The sequence below is a fragment of the Tupaia chinensis genome, unplaced genomic scaffold (genome assembly GCF_000334495.1).
Source record: "Tupaia chinensis unplaced genomic scaffold, TupChi_1.0 Scaffold000494_1, whole genome shotgun sequence".
Taxonomy (NCBI): domain Eukaryota; kingdom Metazoa; phylum Chordata; class Mammalia; order Scandentia; family Tupaiidae; genus Tupaia; species Tupaia belangeri.
The window spans coordinates 3,732,835-3,748,162 of record NW_006160006.1 but is presented as its reverse complement, the minus strand read 5'-3'; the positions used below and the strand labels follow the sequence as shown (position 1 = coordinate 3,748,162).

The 15,328-nt window shown below is 42.3% G+C and overlaps 1 protein-coding gene across 1 annotated transcript in view; it reads right to left on the bottom strand.

Annotated features, from left to right (window-relative positions):
- Positions 1-15,328, bottom strand: part of MARCHF1 (membrane associated ring-CH-type finger 1) — a 641,401-nt gene that overhangs the window by 345,223 nt on the left and 280,850 nt on the right. Inside the window, exon 3 of the mRNA XM_006156469.3 lies at positions 2,406-2,613. The gene's annotated coding sequence lies outside the window, so the exon portion shown is untranslated. The remainder of the gene's footprint in view (positions 1-2,405; positions 2,614-15,328) is intronic.

Sequence of the window (15,328 nt, the reverse complement as noted above, 5' to 3'; positions counted from 1 at the left end):
ACCCCCCAGGGGAGATGGTCACGCCGCAATCCCTTCTCCTCCATTCTCCTCTCGGGCACTTGGGCACGCCCCCCACCACGCCCGGCATGAGTTTTAAGCCACCGGGTCCGGGACACGAACCACAGTCAACTATGTGGAAGTCCAGCGACATAGCCATTATGCTAACTGCTGGTTCCCAAAATTAAATAATTCTTAAGCAAGTCTATTAATAGCTAATAAGGTTTAATATGTTTTTATGCACTTTCAAAGAAAATTTTCAACTCTAATGGAAAACCAAGGGAACCAGCAGTTAGCATAATGGCTATGTCACTGGACTCCCACGCAGTTGACCGCGGTTCGTGTACCGGACCCGGTGGCTTAAAACTCACGCCGGGCGCGTGTGCGTGCATGCCCAAGATCCCGAGAGGAGAATGGAGGAGAAGGGATTGTGGCGTGACCATCCCCTCTGGGGGGGTGATTTCTCGCTTTCTGTCTCTCTCTGTCTGTCTGGTGAACGCATGCGCCCTATAGCGAAAAACCTCTCAAAAAAAAAAAAAAGAAAGAAAACCAAGAAATATTTAACATCTTCAAAGTACTTCCCTTCCTGACATAAGATTTACACCTCTTTTGAAAATATGTAGGCTAAGATATTCCTTTCTTTTTCTCATAATTAATCTGCTTTTCCTTTAAGAATGTCCCCTGCCTCCCATGATGACGTATTAAAGGATTATGGCTCCTGAAAGAAACGCACCTGCTCATACATGGGGACTCTCATAGATTTGCCAGGCTCTTTGAAGATGAGGATAGAATCAATATCTCGATAAAGACCAGGGCTATTTTTACTTAAAGTACGACAATTACAGTCTTCCCAATATGGAAAAATAATATTTTTCTTTTTGGTTTTTTGAAAAGTTGAAGAAGTCATCTGAGTTCATCTAGGCCCTGCCAAGCAGAAGTGAACAGAGGAGACTTCTGGGTAAGGCCTGGACAGAGACTGTGTTTTCCTTCCCAAACATCTGATCCTTCCAAATCCCAAGCAAAATTCCCACCCAATATCATCTTATAAAATTATCTTCAAACTTATCTTAAATTGCTCCAGAGAGCTAGATGATGAGTTGACAATCTATAGCTTTCATAAATCTCGTTTTTGGCATTTCCATACTAATTTTCAGAACAGATTAGTGTCCCCTCCATTCCTACCACACAGCAATAAGCTTGAGACAGCTCCTAATGGTCTAATAATCAGATCACTGAATCAAAGGAAAGAGACACATGAAAAAGACTATTTCTGATTAGTGTTGAGCTGATAAGTTTCTGTATTTTACAAAGATGTTTCATTGTCAAAAACTCCGAAAATTCCTGACATGCCTGCCTCAGAGCTAAAAGCATCTCTTGCACTGTTGGTCAGAAAAGTCTGAAGCTTTCTACCAGCTCCAGCCACTTCAAGAAGGCATTGCTCTTGACTGACATTTTCCAGATCAGTCCTCATGAAGTAGAAAGTGTTTCGTCATCTGAAGATGTGTTCAAGTTGACTATTAAGCTCTTCTCTGTCACTCCCTGGCGCTCCACTCCCATCTCCTTGACTTGTTTCCTTTTGCTCTGCTGTCGTCCACTGCTCTCTCTATCCCCACGCCTAGTCTCCAGAAAAAGCAGAGCTGGAGGGGGCGAGGCTCACGTCTTACAAAGCTAATGAGATCTGAGGACTCAACAGTAGTGACGTGGAAAGGTCAAGAGAAGGGCAGTGGCTGGCATTCAATCTCACGGTCCCTTTTAGGGGAGCACAACCACGTTTATAATGTTCTCATCTAATATGCTTCAATCTGCTCAATCCCTTTCTTAAAAACCTCTGAGATGAATGACCAGCATCCAATCTCCCCGACAATGTAATTTAGGGCAACAGCTGCTAAATTTCACAGCAAAATAGAGCCTTGATGTGATAAGTTGAATATGATAACCAGGTTAAGTTTCCAAGGACGTTTTCCCAGGAAGAACAAAATGCAAATGACCAGACATCAAACAGGAGTCTACACGTGCACACATGTGAGTCTACACGTGCCCATGAGCAGAGGGTGGCAGACCCTAGGGATACTGACTAGAGTTCTGTGGTCAGTGCCACAGCACACACGCCTGGCTTCTCCGTCGCTGAGTTAAACTTATTTTCCAACCTCCTCCCTTTAGAAGTGGCGAGCAAAATTGGCAAGCATCAACAGGTCCACTGTCCGAAAATGGACAGCAGCCATGTCCACAGCCACCAGGGCAGCCAGCCTCTACCCAGGAGCCAAGAGACCAACTGTGACTCCAGGCTGCATGATCTGTCCCGCTGTCCCGCTGCACGTGAGAGCTGACCCGGCCGGCCGCACAGCCCGCGGTGCCCAGAGCTCAGCTGCAGGGGCTTGGCCGGTGTCCCAGAGCCAACCTCCTCTTACCTCCACTCGCCCGCTCTTCTCGTTGTTCCTGCCCAGGGAGCGGCTCCCATGGCCGGCAGTGTCCCGTGCTGGGATTACGGAAATCTGCTGGAGGGGCATGCTGGCGGGGCAGCGGGCGGCCAAGCCCTGGCTGGACGCCTGATCTCTTCACTCGCCCTGGGGAGCCCACCGGGACCACTGCTCATGTCCTCGCCTGCCAGGCCCAGGTCTAAACAAAGAGGGGAGAGAGTGTTTGAGACACCGTGCAGGAGCCAGGGTCCTCTGACCAAAATGTCAAACACATGGGGCAAGAGCCAGTGATGCAGGGAGCGCTGTGTCTGCAGAGGACGGGGTCCTCAAGTCCTAACTGCACTGCTTGTCACCGAGCACCCCGCCCCTGAGAGCACTGTGGGAGACCACTCGATTCCTACTAATAACTGTCATGGAAACCGAGGACCGGGCTTGCAGGCCCTTATTGGCAGCCGCTTCCTTGAAGGCAGCGGTTCCCCAGGAGTCCTGCTGACGAGGTAAATAAGCAGAAGGCAGAGAAGCTTAGTGCCCTATTTGGAGCCAAATCTCTTCCTTGAAAAGCGGAGAGCCAGCCGTGCCCTTCCTGCTCTGCAGTAATCCGCTTAGGTCAGAGGCTCTGCCTGAACTGAGTGTCGGACACAGGGAGGGGAGTGCCACCACCCATGTCTCTCAGCTTCTCTTCTCGGAGAGAGTTAACTGCTCTCTGTGTCTCCTTTGCCACAACCTCAGCGACAGGAGCGGGGAGACAGCTGTCACTCTCCCTGCTCACTCAGCCTGAGCGCGGCTCCCTTGGGCGCCCTGAAACAGACATTCCAATCTGCGTTCGCTTCTCCATGCTCTTCCTGGAGGACACAGACTGCTGTGGGTGGACTCCACTGTCCTCTCGACAGTTATGCAATTTCAAGAAAATAAATGGCTCATCAGAATGCCTACCCTTTACATAAAAAAATTAAAATCGTTCAATCTCTCAGTGAAGAGGATTCTTTGGAATTCATGAACTCGGTTAAACCCACCCTTCCTCTGTGACCCCTTCCTCTTTGTCAGGGTCTGTGGGGTTCTGTCTTTAATGACACCATTTCCCTTCCACGTTTGGGACATACATTTCCCGTTTTCTGGACACTGGGGAGAGGTCAGTCTTCCATGTTTGTTCAGCCCACACGAAGCACGTTCATAAAACCTTGTGTTTGCACATCCTCAGGCACTGTTGGATAAGTTAGGATCTGTCCCTATCTGTCCCTAATCACACGGAAGATTTTTTTTAAGAGGTGTTTGCCTTAGGGTGCATGAGACAGAGACAGAGACAGTGAGAGGGAGAGTGAGAAATCACCCCCCAGGGGGATGGCCATGCCACAATCCCTTCTCCTCCATTCTCTTCTCAGAAGCTTGGGCACGTGTGCACACGTGCCCAGCATGAGTTCCGAGCCACCGGGTCTGGAACTCAAACCGTGGTCACTCACATGGAGTCCAGGGGCATAACCATTACACCACCTGCTGACCCCGACATGAGACTTTTCAAAAACTGTGCGCATCAGGTCCCCACCACATTCTGAACCTAAATCCACAGCAATGTGTCCCAGGTGTCCTACTGTCATGTTCAGAGTAAGACTCAGGAGGCTGCATCAGCCCCACGCCTCCTTGTGTGTGCTGCTTGCATGCACCTGTCTGCGGTCCTGGCTGGCTGAGGCTGGGGGTGGATCACAGAGAGAAGATTCTGTCAGGGCTGCCTATATTTCTTTCACTGTCTCATGGAAGAAATAACAATAAATTTTTTTAAAATTGCTATCGTGCAAAGGTCACACCTGTGACCTATAGGGGTATGTGTACATGTATGTGTGTGGTGGGGGCAGTGTTTTCTTACTTGAAAAATAATCACTGAGGGACAGCAGGTGGCATGGAGGTTAAGGCACTGGATCCCTCATGGTCAGCTGCTCATTTCGAGTCTCGGACCCAGCGGCTCAAAAATCACACCAGGAGCATATGCTCGTGTGCCCAAAATACCCAGAGGAGACTGGAGGAACAACCCCTGGGGAGTGATTTCTCACTTTCTCTCTCTCTCTTTTTCTTTCTGATGAGTGAAGTACCCTATAGCAAAATTAAAAAAGAAAAAAAAAAGTTAATTCCACTATCTACAATAGAAGGGCTGCCTTAATTAAGGGAAAGTTGGAAATGGAAGTCTATAATTCTAATAGTGTGTGACAAATACTAAAATGGAAATTGAGAACCTCTTTAGAAAAATAAAATTGTCAGTGTTTACATCCATAAAAAGCCAAGGCAGCTTTTCAGATAAATTTAGACTTTGGTACTTTTGCCTAAAATATTCATTAAAATGATAGGAAAGGAGCCTTTTAGCTTGTAATAACTAAATGGCTGTCCTAATCCTTTATCTCATTATGCATGTGAGGTTAGCCTTTGTTTACTGTGAGATTTTTCAAAAATCAGATTTGAATTTTTCGTTAATTTGATTTATGTGGTTGAGTTATTTCAATTAGATTTTATTTCATTCAAAAATATAAATTGAATTTTGGGAAAGAACATTTATTTCTTATTTTACACATTGAAAAAGAAGGGGTTCCTTATGTCTTTTTAAATGTTTTAGAAATAATGTTTACAAACCTACTAACCAAGATACGTAATAAATATTTACTCAGTGTTGTATGAGGGGTCTTTAAGAATTTCATGGAAAATGCATATTAGGTTCATGAATTTCAACATTTCTTTACACCAAAATAAACTCATACTTTAATTCCATTTTCCACAAACTTTTTGAAGTTCCCCTGTGTTAGGAACGGCCGCAAACTGAGCTTTTAAACATTTCCAGTCATGTCGGGGACCGTGTTTGAATGCTGTGGGTTCTAGCCCTCTCCTGTCTTGGAACGCTGGGAGGCACATTGACTCCAGATGGGCATCTGGCCAGCCCCCTTCTCCGAGTGGCTCCCACGTGCTCTGCCGTCTAGAAGGCTGGGCTCCAGGCTGACTCACTCAACTAACAACCCAAAGGGAAGGAGGCTGTGAGGGGGCATTTCCCCCTTGCAAGCACAGTCCTGTGTGGAAATTCAACCCTGCGGAGCTCGGATCGCACAATGCCTGCGGCAACCGACGAGCAGGTCCTGGACACACGCCAGCAGGAGAGCCTGGCATGCTGGTGCCCTTTGGCTCGTCTGTCTGCAGGGACACAATCACAAGACACAATCCAGGTCTCCTAATGGGGTTTTCATGGAAAATGGGGATTATAATTATTTTTCAAACCACTCTGGCATATTTGCTCTGCACTTGGATACTGTTCCACACACATGTCTGGATTACATTTGTTTTGCTTCCGCATTCTGGGTTCCAACTCTCTGTCTCTGGGAATGGAATCTGCATCCCTGCCTCTGGCCCCTAACTTGGCCATCTGCAGTTGTGACACTGCTACCAAGACCTCGGATTTCCCCTGGGAGATTCCAATTTGGCGCTACTCCTTGCTGTCTCTAGGCCCAAGTTGTCTCTAGTTCAAAAGGAAAACAAAACAAAATATGCATTTGGTCCTCTACCATAAGACCCACCTTGGATCTTTGCAGCTTTAAAGGAAAAAATATTAGCTTCTAAGGGGTTTGATTGTAACTAAGCAAGAAAGGAACCCAGCACTGGGCAGAGACAAGGAACCACATAGGCATTTGCTAGTGCACTAAATAGACTCATCATTCAGTTCAACAAATACTTATTTTCTGATCCATGCTAAGGCTAAGAATTGAGAGGCAGGAAGTAAGGTATATAATTACATGGCCAATCTCTGCCGCCAAGGAGTTTCCGCGTGGTTAGGGAGATCTGACAGGTAGGTCGGATTGAGAAATACACAGCATATTGCAACGAAGAGTTGAAAGACACATTGAATACTGAACACTGGTGTCAAAGAAGCATTCAGAACCAAGAAATCTTAATAGGTCTAAATATAGTCAATGTCCTACATAGGAGTTGGGCCTGGGTTTACTTTGGTAAATTAAGAGACTGAGACATTTCAAGACATAAAGATGAGTGTGAGATTGTTCAGGACGCTATTGAAACAAGAAAGAAAATTTGGTTGAAGTTATCAATTGGTGTAGGCCATGTACGGTCATTAGGATATGACACTCACTGAGTCTGGGGAGGAGAGGGGGAAGAAACACAGCTTATGACCTCAAAGAAAGGAAATCCTTGCAAAGTCATATTGAAATTACAAATACACTAAAAAAAAAAAAAAAGCAGAGAAGGAATAAGAATGAGAACTCCAAGTGATCTCGGAAAATAGAAATGAGGCACTCTGGGTTGGGAAAAGGACACTTCGTAGCAAATTCCCAGAGAAGGGAGACCTGGTCTGAGTGGGTTTTCTATGTGCCACCACACTGGCCATTTAACGGTCACTGTTGGTCATTGACAGAAGATCACGAGCAAGCAATCACCGCACAAAGACTTCATGATACGTTGTAAAGGAGAAGGGAATTGGATTTAAAAGCTACTTTTACTAGGGAATGCTGAAGCATATATTTATATAGAAGAGTTAGGGAGCAACTCGAACTAGCAGAACAAGCTCGACAGGAACAATCAGAGGGGAAAATAACACAGAGAAGTAATTAAGATTTCTGATTCTGGGGCCAACACTGTAGCCGAGTGGTTTAGGGACCCAGGTTCCCCATGGTCCACAGTGGTTTGTCAGACACACTGGAACAAAAACACACATGCCCAGAATCTCGACAGGATGAAGACATGGAACAAAAGAAACTGTGGCAGGGCCACACCATTAGATGGTGATTTCTCTCTCCCTCTGTCTGTCTCTCTGGCAAGCACATGCATCCTCTGGCAATTAAAACAAACAAAAAATCTGGATTTGGGCTTATAAAAGTGTCTGCAATATAATGAAGTGTTCCTAAAACAGTTTTTTTTTTCCCCTGGATTTTGCCTGCTTATTGAAATCCAGTTGTGATTATATTTGGTATGGGTGATACCTCTTGTAATTAGAAGCATATCCTTTTCATGTGGATATTTTGTCTCTGAAGACCTTTCAGAAGCAGTGCTGAAGACAGAAGAAGCACCCGGTGACCTCCGAGGGTCTCGATTCCCGCCTCCGAGAGGCGTCGGTGCTGGTCTGGGATACATCTGCTTTCAAAGGCTGACGTAGGTAACAGCAGCCCAGCACTTGTTTCAGCTGTCTTGAGAACTGAGAGCTAGCACCAGTCACACAAAACGTGTGGCAATTACAGCAGGCACTGGAAGAGTTTGTTGCGCAAGTTCGTATTTTCCATATTGTGCTCATAACAAAAAGAGTACCATTAGAAGCAAGCTCTCTATTACCATCCAGGAGCCAATCTTTCCTCCTTCCTAATTTGTTGAGATAATGGAAAAAAGTACTCCATTCAATTTTCTCTTTAAGAATGTCATGAAAATCCAAGTATGACAAGCAAATATTAACAATTTTTACCTTTGTAGAAATTATTTGGGATTTATTAAAGTTAATTAATTTTTATTGCCAGAGGGCACACACACTCCTAGAGAGGGAGTGGAAAGCACTTCTCCATGGGGCATGGTCGGATCACAACGCTTCTCTCCGTTCCTCCATTCTGTCAGGATCTGGGGACATACATGTGTCTGGAGCATTTTGTAAGCCACTCAGGGTGGGATTCGTACCAGGCTTGGCTATGTGGGATCCAGTTCCCTGAGCATAGTGACTAACCACAGTAATCTCCTCTGGTGAGTGGAAAGCTCATGTATGTAATAAACTATGTAATAGACACATTTATTTATGCACAGGACATAGGTTATTTATTTATTACTGGCAGGTGTCCCAAGAGAAACATACATTTTAACATAATTGTGAATAACATACTTATCTTCCTTGAAAACCTCATTTTACCAAGGTTCTTTTTTTTTTTTCTAACCTGAAAGAGTAATTTTATTATTATTCGAAGTGCTATGGGGCCAACCCAGTGAAGTCAAATTTCTATCATCTACTTTACTTTCTTGGAAAGAAAAAGGAATTAAAATTTTGCTTAAAAAAAAAAGATTTACTTTTTAAAGTTAAGCTCAGTCTTGGGCTCCAAATATACAAGTTAATCTTTGTTAATGCTCTCTATAGTGTTCAAAATGTTACTGTATCTAGGTAAAACAAGAACAAATAGAAAAAAATCTGAGGGCACATAGCTGTTTCTTCAAGTATCTTCAGAAAATATAAAGCAGTCACTCCAAAAGGTGGCTTGGCATCTGCGCAGGAAAGGGTGGGAGAGGGTCTCCTGCCACCGGCTGCTTCAGAGGAACCTGCAACCCTTAGCTGAGTATAAGGTGTGGGGAGGAGTGTGGGGTACATGGACCTGACATGAGGCTGTCTTCCTCCGCATTGTGGAATTGACTGCCAGTTTCTGTAGGGCCTCCACGCCGCAGTTTCTCAGAGCTGAGCTGCAGAGTTCCTTTCAGCCAGTCAGTGACTTAAAGGGTGAAATAGTAGTTTTCCCTCATACATATCAAAACTGACCTAATGTATCAGAAAATTATTTTTTTAAAGAGAGAGATTTTTGCCAAGGGGCACATGTGCTTACTGGAGAGACAGAGACAAACAAAGAGAAAGAGAAAGTGAGAAATCACCTCTCCAAGGGGGATGGCCATGCCACAATCCCTCTGGGCACACATCACACAGGTCCAGCCTGAATTTCAAGCCCCTGGATCCACTCAGCCCTGTGTGAGTCTTGTGGCCACAAGCGTAAATGTAATACCGTGTTTCTTGTATGGTTTTAAGGTTGAAGCAAAGGAAAACCGGCCCTGACATTCCTAAGCAAGCATGTGCCCACAAATAGAAAACAGACGGCATTTCAGATTGCCAGAGATTTAAGTCTAGATGCAGAGATCTACGTCCTGTGTGCTTAAATACTGTTTATTTGGGTTCTCTATAAAGAAATTTGTCTTTCTAGACTTTATTTAAGTGGAAAATAGTCACAGATTTTATGTTTGGAAAGCAAATCAGAGAGTACCCCTCCCCCCCACTGTACAGATGTCAAGAACAAGCCCCAGAAGACTAGAGGTGTTGGCGTCCGAAGGCCAGCAGATGGCCAGGACAAGGCAGCACAGTCTTCGGATCCAGAGAGCCCTGCTCTGACCCCACCTGCCGAGTGTAAAGCTCAGGTAAGTTTTAAGTAAAAACCACCTACATTATAAGACATTTATGCATCTGATGTATTTTTATTTATTTATTACTGGTAAATGTTCTGAAAGGACCATATGGTTAATTGTGAATAACATACATATTCTCACTGAAAACTTAATTTGACAAGTTTCTTTTCCTCTAATCTGAAAGACAGAATTTATTATTATTGAAGGAATGGTTCCTACTACCTACTATTTTTCCTTGATTTTTACTCTGATGGTCTACTGATTAAGAAAAATGTGGAGGCCAGCAGGTGGGATGGTGAAGAAGACACTGGACTCCTACAAGGACAACCATAGTTCTTGTCCCAGGCCCGGTGGCTTGCTTTCTCATTGTCTATCTCTTTCACTCTCTCTCTTGTGAATAAATGTGCCCAATAGAAGTTTTAAAATATAGTAATAGTAAGTAAAATTAAATAATTCTTTTGTAAAAAGGAAAAGAAAATGTGAGGCACTATTAATCAAACCTTACTATTACTATTAGTGATATTTATAACAAATTATTGTTATTATTTTTAGAACATAATTGGTACTTGTAAAGTGCTAGAAGAAATTAAAATTAAAATTCAGAAAATCAATCTATATGCTTTTCTTTTGATATCTGGCAGATTTTCATGACAGAATTATTTTTATAAGGTTACAATTTATATTTTCTACTACTAAATAAGTTGTATCTCTGGTGTTCCAAACAGTCAGCAGATTAGGGAAATTTGGGTATAATAATAGTCCAAGTAAACATGGCTAGGCATAGCAACTTATCCTTTCTAATACCACTGAAAAAATGAAGGCATAACTGACTATGAGAATATTGACTTTTATAAATTGTATACACTCATGCATTTTTAGCCAAACTTAATACAACCTAAAAATAACATCAACTTTTCCCACCAGTTCCTATAGAAAAATTCTTCAGACTAGAATGAATGGTCCATTCAGATGCACATAAACCTATTTGATTTCACTCAGAACCTTTCTGAACCAAATGTAAAAGTTAATAGAGTATTTTTTAAATTGGAAAATAGAACTTGGAAATCAACATCCTTTGACAAGACTAACCCATCATTTATTTGCTAACTTTTAATAATGGAAATTATATTTATCCACCTTATTAAAAAGCTTTATATACTAAAGATTCTGTAAAATAGAAAATAAACTATATTAAGTACCAATGACCACTAATTTCCCGGATTGTACAGTTTAAGGATTGGCAGTCTATTCGGAATAACAGGATCTACGATGCACCTAGGTAAACATCAACTGAACAATGTATTTAAGAGACTATTGCATACACAAAACTGTCAACTGATCCTTTGGGAAACAAAATTGCTACTGCTTTTTGTCACTAAACTAGCAAGCAAATTTACTGCAGGCTGACAGACATAGGAAAGGAACTCCATCAGAATTTAATAAGAATTCTTCCCAAGGGACCGTACGACTCCCTGTTGTGAGGTGAATTGTTTCCCTTACAAAGTACCCACTGGAGTCCCGGTCCTTTACACCTCGGAGTGTGACTTCACTGATAGGGTCTCTACAAATGCAACCTGTTTTTCAAAAAAGATGTATTTATTTATTTATGTGATTTATTTTTTAATTTGACCAGAGAGAGAGAGAGAGGGAAAATGAGAAAGCCGGATTGTACAGTTTAAGGATTGGCAGTCTATTCGGAATAACAGGATCTACGATGCACCTAGGTAAACATCAACTGAACAATGTATTTAAGAGACTATTGCATACACAAAACTGTCAACTGATCCTTTGGGAAACAAAATTGCTACTGCTTTTTGTCACTAAACTAGCAAGCAAATTTACTGCAGGCTGACAGACATAGGAAAGGAACTCCATCAGAATTTAATAAGAATTCTTCCCAAGGGACCGTACGACTCCCTGTTGTGAGGTGAATTGTTTCCCTTACAAAGTACCCACTGGAGTCCCGGTCCTTTACACCTCGGAGTGTGACTTCACTGATAGGGTCTCTACAAATGCAACCTGTTTTTCAAAAAAGATGTATTTATTTATTTATGTGATTTATTTTTTAATTTGACCAGAGAGAGAGAGAGAGGGAAAATGAGAAAGCAAGCTGCCAGGTCTAGCACTCAAACCATGGACGGCTACATGGGAGTCCCGTACCCCAATCACCACGCTATCTGAGTGCCCCCAAATGTAATCCATTGTAAACGTTTACATTTAAATCATTAGCAGAGGTACTAACCCAAATGACCAGCATCCTCAAAAAAAAAAAAAAAAAAGTGAACGAATGAAAAAGGATTTGGACAGAAACAGAAGTGCACACGGAGAGCGCCTCTGAGGACGAAATTCAAGCCAGGACTTCCCTGTGCCCGCAGAGCGTGTGTGGCCTCCTCGGCAGCCTATCTTCGGCTCCTGGCCTCCAGGGCTAGACGCAGTAAAACCCTGCGGTTTACGCCACTCAGAGCCTGGTGCTTTGTTCGGCAGCCCTTGGAAATGGACATCCTTCCACAGGCGAGGCCATGGAGCCATGGTTACTCCCAGCCTTTTCTCTCAAAGTGTGAGGAATTTCACTCCGGTAGGGAGGGAATGGTCTCACAGAAAACAGAATGCTAAATTCATTAGATATTTGCCTTTCATAGAAATATATTTTAAGTAATGTCATGCTCTCATATACTTTCTGATGTGAATGAAATTAGTATATAAGTATTTAATTTATCATTACAAGAGCAACATCACTAATAGAAAGTAAACAACAACTGTACTCCTTTGTGTATTAAAACATTAATATTTTATCAGCTTTTTTGATGAATTAAAGCAATTTGAGTTAAACATTATTTACTCCCTAGTCAGACACCAAAAGAAGACAAAATCTCTTTCCAAAAAAGAGGAAAATGAAGTTCCTAAGGATACATTTACATTTCGACATTTCAAGTGTCCGCTAAAGGGATGAGTGCGAGCACTCAGCTGCCCTTGTTCTTAGCTCTGTAATAAACTCAGTTCCCTTGAAGTCCAGTGAATTTCTTCACGGTGGGAGGCAAAAATATAAAATAAAATAAGCCAAAAAAACCCAGGTGCACATAAATGAGAAGAGACTTCACTGAAAACTGAGCTTTGAGAAATGCTGCTTGGATAGCTGGGAAATGAAAGCTGCATTCCAGGGTTGGTCATGGCTTCCAGAAGCTGGCAGGTGCTGTCGTAGGAAAACGGCCCCATCGGGAGCAGAGATAGGCAAGCCCACGAAGACCCACAGGGTGTGAGTGCCCGTGAAGGACCAAGGGGGTAGAATTTGAGCAGGGTGGGGAGTAGCCACTGGCTCCTGGAAGGCATATATTTTAGGAACTGAGATTGACCGTTGGCAAGAGTACAGACATGGAAAACAATGAGCTCAAATCCAAGGGAAACAGTCAAGGTTCGAAAGAAAAAACCGAGGGCAACGCAGCGAGAGCCAAAGCAGCACACAACGGCAGTCACTTGGAGGCCAAATCCTCATCAGGAACGCCTAACGTTAGAAAAGGAACTTCATTTACTACCCTGAAATCTCTGCAGGCATTGGCTAGTAAGTTAAGTATAAGACAAAGTATAAATATCGGGGCATGGGAAAAGTCGTGATGCATTTTTACACGGGAAAACAGAAAAATGCATGATGACTTTTCTGATGATCCAGTAGATTAACGGAAAATTCAGAGACAAAGTGAGAAACCGAACTTTATGTGAGATACTTAAAAGGAACAGGCTGCGGCCCATCCACAATGGTGCAGGCCGCAGGGCATGTGGGCAGGGTGTGGCCATGACGAAGCCAGGAGGAAGGTCCAGGGTTAGGCTCCCTGGTCATGCCGGGGGCCCCTATGATCAGGCTGAAAAGGTCAGGTATGGTAAGGATGGTGGCGTGGTGAAACCCTATCATAAACAAATACACTTAGAAAATGAATTGAGCTATTTGGGCTGAAATACTGGTTAATGCAATGACTGAGTTGGGTTGAATTGATATTTTTAGTCTCAATAGAAGTTACACTGGCGAAGAACGAACACTTGAGCTGAATATTAAGAAGTACTTAGACCATACAATGGACAATTATTTATAGCTGGTTTGAAATAGAACACAATGTGAACTATGATTCTATTAGGAAAGTTTTCCATATCGTTAAATTTTATAATTTTGCCTTCATAGGGGAATCACCACCTAATAAAGTGTTTACTATTAGGTGGAGAATAGCCTTAGAACAAAACAACAAAATCATAGGCCTCTGTCTAGAATTTGAAAACTATCTGGTGATTTTTCATCTGTTGCTAAAAGAGGCAGCAATTATGCAAGAATCATATTTCTGAAAACACCTACAATTAGCAAATGGGTAAGGCATGAGAAAATGATGGGCATTCAGGTTGTACTAAAAGTATAATAGAAAGCTACTTCGTAAGAGAGCTATACGTCTGCAATCATATGCTGCATAGGTCCACTTTCAAGAGAGTAATATATAATTTATATTTGAAATGACTTTCAAAGACAGCAATCTGCTGTAAGATAGCAGTCATATGAGAATAATTAGAAAAACATTTAGTAACTTCACTTGAGACCTCCACACCAGAAGGTGAAAAGCATGTGGCTAGATGAGATAATCTGCCCAAAGCACACGGATGATGGTGCATGCCGGGGAGTCACATATGAACGAAATGCCACTGAAAATACCTTCAAAAATGAAGGCGAGATAAATTTTTTGTACAAACAATAACAGAAAATTCATGGTAGCATTCCTTTTACAAGCAAGGTTAAAGAAAACAGAAAAGGACAAATGTTGGGGGAGTGGTTAGGAATAAGGAAGAAAATCAATGCAAGGGTCCTATATGTAAAATAGCATGACACATGATATACACGCACAACGGCACAAAAGTAGATGAAGCTAAATATGGCAGGGTTCTACAGGTCAAACAGGATGAAATATTACATATGCAAAATGGTACAAAAGTAGATGGTGAAGATAATAGGATTATTTAAACAGTAGAAAATAATCTGAAGACTATAAAAATAAAATAAACACGTGTTGCCAATAAGCCAAAGATGATAAAATCGAATTACAGGGCCAGCGTGTGACACAGTGGTTAAGACAGCTGGATCCCATATGGCTGAACTTGTGGTTCAAGTCCAAACCCGGAGGCAAGAGAAATACACCAGATACTTGTGTGTACATGTCCCAAGTCCCCAAAGGAGGCTGAGATGGAGGAGAAGGGTCGTGGTGTGACCAGTGCCCACAGGGCGTAATTTCTCACCGTCCTTCTCTGTTTCTCTCCAGAGAGGGCACACACCCTCTGGCCTAATTATATATACAAAAATAGAATTCCTAAAACACTCAGCCTGAAGTAAAGCAGAGGAAAGAGGGGGAAAAGAACAAAACAAATGGGACAAGTGACAAACTCAACAAGATGACAGGCTTCCATCTCTGAGTGTTGCTATTTATACTAAATGTGATGGTGTAAAACTGTTCACTGAAAGTCAGAATGTATAAATAAAGCAAGAGCAACTTAAATGTAATCTCTAAAAATCTTTAAATATAAAAATATATACATTAAATGTATAAGTATCTGAAGATATACATCATGAAACACTAACCAAAAAAAGAATTCAGAAAAATACATATTACCAGAAATATATACATTTCATTACACTAAAATGGTTAATTTACTAGGAAGATATAAAAAATCAATATGTATGTACATCATAACAGAGACTCTAAATAAATAGAGCAAAATGAATACAACAGAAAGTAGTAGACAAATATGTAATTATTGCTTGAAATTTTAAAGCTCCTCTT